This window comes from Nyctereutes procyonoides, unplaced genomic scaffold, assembly GCF_905146905.1.
Source record: "Nyctereutes procyonoides isolate TBG_1078 unplaced genomic scaffold, NYPRO_anot_genome, whole genome shotgun sequence".
Lineage (NCBI taxonomy): Eukaryota > Metazoa > Chordata > Mammalia > Carnivora > Canidae > Nyctereutes > Nyctereutes procyonoides.
In genome coordinates this window covers 12,485,989-12,492,609 of record NW_026575042.1, presented here as the reverse complement: position 1 = coordinate 12,492,609, position 6,621 = coordinate 12,485,989, and the positions used below count along the sequence as shown (strand labels likewise).

The window sequence follows — 6,621 nt, the reverse complement described above, 5'->3', positions numbered from 1 at the left end:
TGGAATGTCCGAGCCCCTGAGTGGCCAGGTCGGGCCATCTTTTGCTTTCTCCTTCCCTGCGAGATTTCTTTGCTGGCTTGCCCAGACTTTGTGAAACAACTAGAATTAACCTCTACCAGCTGTGCTTCAGACCCAGTGATACTCACCTCAGAGAGATGTTTCCTTTGGAGACAAAAGCTTTCTGTGCAGCTGCTGGATTCGGAGGTGAGGTCAGAACCCTGAACGGAGGGGGCGGGGAGTGCGGTCACAGGTACCAAGAAGGAAGAGTCCTCTGAGGAATCCGTCCCAGCCCTGGTGGCCTGAACAGGATAGCCTGAGATGAGCTACTGCTGCCCACTGCTCTGTTTTTGGAAATCAGGTGACCAGAGGATGGGACCTCAGAAGGACGAAGCTCCCATCTGGGTTGCCGATATCTGTGACCAAACTCGAAATATATGTTTTCTTCTTGGTGAGTGGTAGGTTTGGACTACACTGGATGGAGGTGTCACACAACGGAAACTTTATTTGCAGCAGATAAGGAGATCATGGGGAATGGTTTCCTAAACCACGACTCTCTAGGCAGGGATGAACCAGATTCTGTTAGTCTGGGGTTTGGGATAAATACTCAGAGGCTATTTCATCATTGCAAGTAAAAGGAGGGCATGGGTTTGTGAATGTGCGCTTAGAAAACATACCTATATGTGCACCGTATGTTGTTAAATTAGGCTTATATTCCTCCCAGGGCAGGGATCCTAACATTGTAGTGAAGTTGAGGTAACTGTCTAGCTCCTTATGGCTCAGCTGTGCCAGCGTCCCCTTGATGGTTGAATTTTAATTTGTCTCGGCCAGTTGGAGCTTGTTTCTTTTTCTCTTCCAGAAATTTGTTAGTTTCTAAGAGATAAAATTGAGTTAGGCCCAAGTGCAGGGGCTCCTGCCAGTGACATTATATGCCTCAATTTAAGCCCTAAATTATAAAAATGTCCCTTCAAAGACAGGGCTGGTGGATGCTGGAGTGGGCAGGGGCATAATCCAGTAAGAGGAACCTGGGAGTCCTGGTTGCTGGGGCAGCCCAGGACCTCAGACAGCGAGGACAAATGGAGACTGAGATTGGCTAATCTGTGGCTGCCACCTTAGAGTGATTTTCGGGGTGGAGGGTCCCCTCCACACCATAGCTTATGTAGGGATTGGTGTCTGGCTCCGGTACCAGCCCTTTGGACTGCCTGGGCTGCCTGAGGTCAGGCAAAGGGCATGAAGTGCATGCGCATATGTAGCAAAGCTCTGGGATCCAGGAACCTAGGACATGGCTATCATCCTAGACCCATGGCTGGGTCTGTCTGAGAGGCTCCTGGGGATGTCAACCTTAAAAATAAAATAAACTTAAAAATAAAATATTTTACCAGCAAAACAAATTTATTTGAGACTTGCAGAGAAATTGCAACTTGGGACAAGCAAACTATGGCAAACCACAGGCAAGTCTGAAGACATGAAGGGAAGGTCAGCTTTTATTAGATTTTAAGAAGTTAAGGAGGGTTGTTTCAGTCAAAAGTTCATTGGAGAATGAACTCACAATTCCTGTGAGAAAAGTGTCCTCCCCCTGTCCTTCCTGTTAGCTCTGCAGGCTGCAGTGAGTGCTACAAGAGGTCCTCCATTTGGGGCTTCTTGGCTCCATTTTTATGAGGGTTCCATTACCCATTTTCACACTTGCCCCACTTGATCAAGAGCTTTCCTCAAAAGCATTGCTGATCAAGAGTAAGGTTTTGTGCATTTAGTGCTTTTTGTCCTGGTTGTCATGTCCCATGTTGGAGGGAAAGTGCACTGTTTGGAAACCACCAAGGCCACATTTAAGTAATGAGGAAGGGAAGGAAGGAGAACTCTCAGGCATCTTCCAACTGAAGTCTGTACCTTTTTTTTTTTAAATAAAGATTTTATTTATTTATTTGAGAGAGAGCATGAGCATGAGTGGGGGGAGAGGCAGAGGGAGAGAGAGAAGCAGAATTCCTGTGAGCAGGGAGTCTGACACGGGGCTTGATCCCAGGACATCGGGAGCATGACCTGAGCCAAAGACAGACACTTAACTGACTGAGCCACCCAGGTGCCCCTGAAGTCAGTGTCTTATCGAGGTAATAAGTGTTGGAGATCATCTTGAAGGACTGAGCCAGCATCACCCTATTGGGTATATCAGCTACACAGGGATTTGGCAGACAACAGGTACAGAGTTTAAAATTGATTACACAAAGTAAGAGTAGTCCTCAACCGAGAGCCCAAACCCTTCAGGTAGCCAGCTAAATAGGTCAAGGCTCATAGATCATTAGGTGGAATTCTTTGTAGCCAAAATGCTTATTGTCTGACTTTGTGCAGGTAGGTATACATACCCAGGGGAATTTACCATGTGCAGCAGGTGGTATTTACTACTGCACAAAGGCCTCCTTGTTCAGCCAGTTAGATCATCAGGGGCTGTGCAATTACTCAAAATTACTGTAGCCAGTAGCCAAGTGGCCATTGTTGGGCTGCTGGTGCTTTGGCTGTGGAGTCAGCTAGCTCTGCTAATGTTGGGGAGAGATTTTGGATCTTGCATTTGTTGGCATTGACTCCAATCTATGGGAGAAAGTCTCTTCCTAGGGAGGAAAACTCAGAGTCCTATGTGTCTCCTGGAAGCTCCATTTAAGACAGCCATTGAGGCTCAGTGGAGTGGACCAGTGGGGGGCTTCTGATTTGTTATGCCCATTAAGACGGACAGTGAAATATTTCAGTAAACATTGACCTCCGTTTGGCCAGCTGTGGGCATTTATGTGCCCCTAGGAAATGCTGTCCACCACAAACATAAATGAAACTGGGTGGACCCTAGAGGACTCCAGCTAAGATCTGGTTATTGACAGATTCATTAGCTGAATGTCTTGATCAACCCTTTCAAATTATGGATCAGAGGAGTTGAGGCGACATTCTATGTGAGATTATCCCCTCCTAAAGGGGCCTTTTCTGAAAACTTCACAAAGAAGTACAGACCTGTTTGTCTTTCCCGTGGGTCCAGGGATCCAGATTGTATTCAGGTAAGGAAAAGGAGATGTGGGAGTGAGGGAAGTAGGGTTGACAGAAGTGGAGGCGTTCAGCTGAGCTGGTACGGTTATGACTGGGGAAAGATTGAAACAAGCATGGGAACATCTGGTCATAACAACCTAACTCTATAGGTAACCTCCAAATGCTTGCAGGTAAATCAGCACAGGGGCACGGGCAACTAAAGAGAAAACAGTTATAGGTAAGGCCAGGGGCCTTCCAACATCATAAACAGATTAGAGTTTCAACAGATCCAACATTCAGAGAGGTTTCTGCCTTTTGCACCAGACAGAGAGATGTAGAGAAGAGAAGTGCACTGTGTTTTCAAGAGTGGGTGGTGGGGTAACAAAGTCAGAAGCAGCAGAACCTGGCCGGGCCATGTTGGGAACGCTGTCTCCTTCAATTGTCATTGGTTTCAATTCCTGGACGTCTTTCCTTTCAGGTCACTAGTTTGTGTGAGTCCAGTTGGGGTTTGGTACTTCCTTTACACAGGACAAGTTGAATCCAAGTGTCTAGTCCTTGAAGTGTGGTGGCACCAGTGTTGGTTAACAGTAGCTGATATGGGTCTTTCCAATGGAGTGGAAGAGAGTCTTTCTGGAGATGTCTTTGCCGGTAAATGAAGTCCCCAGATTGCAAGATGGGATGTTTAAAAGGGCTTCATCTCCTGGGAGCAGCTGTGAACTGTGTGACCAAAGCACAATTATTTTAACAGAAGCACTTAGGCCTTTACAATATTGAGGTGTATCTCCTTTTATCAACTGTGGGTCAAAGAAGCAGGGATGAGGTGCAATGGGAGTTCTGTTACAAGAACAGATTCTCATTGAACTGATCCAGATACCTACATTGTCATGAAAAATGAGAATAGTAGAGAAGAGTATCAGAGTTCCAGAGGGATCAGGTGGGGAGAAAAGGATAAATGTTTCAATCTTTGTTGTAAAAGTCCACTTTACCAGATTACCTGAAGAAGTTGCAGATAGCTTCAAGAAGAGGAGAATAGAGGTCCTTTAACTCTGGGAAACAGAATATGAAGGCAGTCAGTTTTCCATTATAGTTTCAGAAATTCTAATGAGTACAGTGTTGTGATCTTCAGTTGATCAAAACCTGTGTTCTAGAGTACTTGTCAAAGTCTTCCTCGTGAATCTCTTTGATGATAGCACTTCAAACAACTCTCTGTGGCTGACAAAATACTTGCAAATAGCGATGTTTAGAGATCTGAGGGGAGTTCATTGTGTCATTGATAAATAAATTCGGTTATTTCTGTGACAAACATCTCAAGATAACTAGAATTATGACTGATAACAATATACGAGGACATTAGAGATTTTGGAATTTGATATAATTTCTAAAACACTTTTAAAAAAAGATTTTATTTATTCATAAGAGACACACAGAGAGAGGCGGAGACATAGGCAGAGGGAGAAGCAGGCTCCGTGCGGGGACCCCAATGTGGGACTTGATCCCAGGACTCTGGGATCAGGACCTGAGCCCAAGGCAGATGCTCAACCACTGAGCCACCCAGGCATCCCTCTAGAACACTTATAATATATGCATATATAAAACCATATAAAGAAGGCTTAGTATTCTTTAAAGATTGATTTACTTATTTTAGAGAGAGAGACAGAGACAGAGTGCTCACACTAGTGGAGGGAGAGACAGAAGGAGAGAATATTCAAGCAGACTGCCTGCTAAACACAGAGCCCAACAGACACGGCCCAGATCCCATGACCCATGAGATCATGACTGGAGCCAAAACCAAGAGTTAGACACTCAACAGACTGAGCCGCCCAGGTGCTCCTTTTCTTTTAATTTTATTTTTTTAAAAAAGATTTATGTATTATTTGAGAGAGAGAGAGAGAGAAGAAGGCTTAGTATTCTTATTTAACAATGCTGCCCATGTAATATAACATATCAAATAATGCTAATTAGTGTAACATCTCCCCTTTTATATTTTCCAAGTTACTTTCAGGTCAAAAAGACTTCATTTTAGAATTTGATTTTGGGAATTTTATCAAAAATATCAAAAGGTTTTGACCAAAAGCTTGACCAAATAGGATCACAGGCCATTTTGAAACAATATTTACTTGTCTATTTGATCAATGTGACAATAAAAGATTTAAGGCAAATATAGTAGGTTGTTACATCATTGTGGGTAAACTTTGCTTTTTTAATATCCAGAAGACTTAGTTTACTTGAGTAATCAAAGACCTGATGATAAAGGTTAACATGAAGAAATTATTTTGATAAAACACAAAATCTTTGCTTTTTAATTAGATTACCTTTCACAATATTTTATCAAAAGCAGACCAATAGTCCTAGAAAACTTTGTCCTTTTAATAGATAAAGGAGAATTTTTAGCTTTCCAAAAGTACCTTATTGGTAGTAAGGCTTAATTTTAAAACCCTTATAATAACAATTTAATTTTTAGCCAACTTGGCCATATAGAAAATTCCTTTCTCAAGATTCTTTTTCCATAGAACTTCTACAGTCTTCTGTGTCTATTTAGGTTTGTCCTATTTTTCTAACAATGAATAGATTTTTTTTTTAAAGATTTTATTTGAGAGAAAGCACATGAGCAGGGGAGGAGCAGAGAGAGGGAGACATGCTGACTCCCCGTCAAGACCTGAGCCAAAGGCAGACGCTTAGCAGACAGAGCCACACAGGCATCCCCTAGCCACACTTTAAATAGTTCGTTGTTAAGGGCCTTTTCTATCACTGCAGAAAGTTCTACCAGATAGTGTTATGTGAGATCTGACAGGAGGGGGAATTCAGTACTTCACAGATCAGGACACAACAGCAGCTCAGCTGAAAGGTCTCACATTTTTTACTGAACCAACCTACTGGTATAGAGGCATAGTAACAGAGAAAATCATTCCCTTGATAAGACATGTCTATTGGCCAGGTAGGAAGGATGTTTCCATATTGATAGGATAGGAACATGTGATCTCCATGCGGCTTTAATATGTGTGCCAATTATGTTTGCTATTTCATGATGTGCGATGCTTTCTCATAGACCCAGCTTGGTTCTTCTCCAGTGTCTCCTCTTGGGGTTGTACCTGATTTTATTACAGTTTTCATCCGAATCCACTGGGGAATAAGACGATTCTGCTTTTGTTTCTTGGCCAGGAATCGCTTGATTCTGAAAGTCTTGTGAGAAGACATGGTGATCACAGTCAACCACACGCAACCAGGATGGCAGTGGAAATGAGAGAGCCAATGAATAATAGATTTTATGACAAAATTACTTTTTTTTTCTTCTTCTCCCTCCCAAACACACACACACACACACACACACACACACACACACACAGAGTGATGTCCTTCATACCATGCCTCATCCTATTTTCTTTACTTTTCATATATGGTCATTTTTTTATCCTTATTATTTCTAGTAGTTCTTTTTAATATTTTATTTATTTATTTGATAGGAAGATAGTTCATGCACACCAGCAGGGGGAGGGGCAGAGAGGGAGGGAGACACAGACTTCCCGCTGAGCAGGAACCCAACAAGGGAGGGCTCTATCCCAGGACTAGGAGATCTTGAGCTGTGCTGAAGGCAGACATGTAACCAACTAAGCTACCCAGGTGCCTCCC

General features: G+C 43.1%; 1 pseudogene; it reads right to left on the bottom strand.

Annotated features, from left to right (window-relative positions):
• Positions 1-6,034: 6,034 nt before the first annotated feature.
• On the bottom strand, positions 6,035-6,189 carry LOC129506899 (60S ribosomal protein L39-like; annotated as a pseudogene).
• Positions 6,190-6,621: the final 432 nt, after the last annotated feature.